The 2,236-nt window shown below is 47.4% G+C and overlaps 1 pseudogene; it reads right to left on the bottom strand.

The window, feature by feature from the left end:
- Positions 1 to 385: 385 nt before the first annotated feature.
- Positions 386 to 1,514, bottom strand: LOC150019141 (E3 ubiquitin-protein ligase makorin-1 pseudogene; annotated as a pseudogene).
- Positions 1,515 to 2,236: the final 722 nt, after the last annotated feature.

Below are 2,236 nucleotides of genomic sequence, written 5' to 3'. Positions count from 1 at the left end.
AGCACAGGGCACTGATATCAATGACTAGGATTTCCATCTGTGTTGACTATGTAGCGGGCCCAGTAGAGAATGGCAGTAGAACCTCTTCATTCTGGGGGCACCCCTAATGTATTGTCAATCCGTGGGGCAGGTGTGAGCTTGTGGGGTCAGCTCCCTTGTCCCTGACCAGTAATTAGTGTCCTTTTTCCATGAGGATGGTAGTGCTATGAAAGCAGTGATCTCCTTCTGTCTTTTCCTGTCCTAGACCCCAGGTGCCTTGAATAGGTGCCTAGCGCCTGGCAGGGGCTCACTTAAGAAATGCTGAATTCCTTCTTTCTTCATATCTCCCTTCTAGGTAGCAAGAGCCATGTAATTCTCCAGCTCAGCCAGGGCAGCAGACAAGAACTTAAACTATTTGTTCAAGATTATCCTCACTGGGGACTCCAATGTGGGGAAGATGTGTGTGGTGCAGCATTTCAAATCCCGGGTCTACATGGAGGCACAGCAGAACATGATCGGGGTGGACTTCACCGTGCGCTCCCTCGAGATCCATGGCAAGAAAGTCAAGGTCAGTGGGATGAGGGTTTCGCTTCTCCTCCTTTAGCCAGAGTTCATAACACCAAAACACGTGTCTCATTGCCTCCTTGTATCTCTGAGTTTCTGCTTCTCTTCTTTCTCCTCCACCCAGTACTCACTTTGAATGACAAAGTTAGATGTGATCCGGCATTCGGGGCAGGACTTTATGATCTTGCTCTCAAATTGCTTAGCGCTCCTCCATTTGCAAATACATTTGAGAAAGTAGGTGTGGTTGCAGTTGGAGAGGATCCCAAAGCGGCACTCCCTGGGGTTGACCCTCTCGTAAGACCACCTCCATGCAGATCCCACACACCTTGTCCTTGCTGCGCTGGATGGTGAACGAGAGCTCCATGTCCTTCTTATGGGACTCAATGAAAGATTTTATGTGTTGTGACCTCTGGGCAGCATCCACGGGGTGGAGGACCTGCAGCCCACAGAGATCACAGGTGTCGCCATGGAGATACACACAGTTCTCCCCATAGCGGCACTCTCCAATGGCTGCCTAGTGGCAGAGCTGCTGCTTTGTATCCACTGCCGGCGGCTGCTCCTTCTCTGAGTCTTCCTTGGTCACTGAGCCCTTCAGGGGAGCTTCAGTGCAAGAAGGGGCCATATGGCCACAGTAGGGCTGCCCGGGAACAAACTCAATGGCATTCACCCAATCTTCTGAGCCTGCTCCTACAGCTGCAAAGTTTGAATTTCTTCACTCAGCCTTACCCGTATTCATTTCAATAATTGGTCCAACTACTGATGGGAGACTTGAGAAAACAGCAAGGGATGATTTTGCAGTTAGATCTGTAGCGGTTGCTTCTTCCTGTTTCAATGGTTTGCTGTGTTCATATCTGCAGCGGTTTCTGTAAACACAGTACCCTCGCTGAAAATACTTGCACACTACGCCGTACAGACTCAGAGAAGTCGTGCGAGTAGCGGCAATTGTCTCCTTCCTTACAAACACCATGCATGAAATACAAGTCTAGTCTTGGAAGGAGGCAGAACGATGTGAATATCCTCCGTGCCACGTTGAAGGCCACAAAAAGGTTGCAGACCAGGAAGAATGGAGAGCTCTCCAGGTCTACTAATGCTCTTGGGGAAGTTAAGATTTCCTTCTTTTTTACATTGTGTAAATGTACCACAGCTTTTTTACCCACTGAACTACTGATGGAGACTTGGACTCTTTCCAAATCTTGGCTATTGTAAATAACGCTGCTATGAACAGAGGAGTGCATATATTCCTTCATATTAGTGTTTCAGGTTTCTTTGAATATACTCCCAGAAGTGGAATTACTGGATCATAAGGCAGTTGCAGTTTTAATTTTTTAGAGCTAACTCCATACTACTTTCCACAGTGGCTGCACCAGTCTGCATTTTCACAAACGGTGCGTGATGGTTCCCCTTCCCCACATCCTCGCCAGTTGAATTACTGATGATAGCCATTCTGACTGGTGTGAGGTGATATCTCAATGTGCTTATAATGTGCATTTTTCTGATGATTAGTGATGCTGAAGATCTTTTTTTAAAAATAATTTTTATTTATTTTATTTTAGAAAGAGGGGAAAGGAGAAAGAGAGGGAGAGAAACATCACTGTGTGGTTGCCTCTCACTTGTGCTCCCGACTGGGGACCTGACGTGCAACCTAGTAATGTGCCGTGACTGGGAATTGAACCAGCAACACTTGGCTCGCAGG

This window comes from Furipterus horrens, unplaced genomic scaffold (genome assembly GCF_987537825.1).
Source record: "Furipterus horrens unplaced genomic scaffold, mFurHor1.1.pri manual_scaffold_2, whole genome shotgun sequence".
Taxonomy (NCBI): Eukaryota; Metazoa; Chordata; class Mammalia; order Chiroptera; family Furipteridae; genus Furipterus; species Furipterus horrens.
Note: the sequence above shows the minus strand (reverse complement) of the source record. Positions and strands in the feature narration are given on the sequence as shown.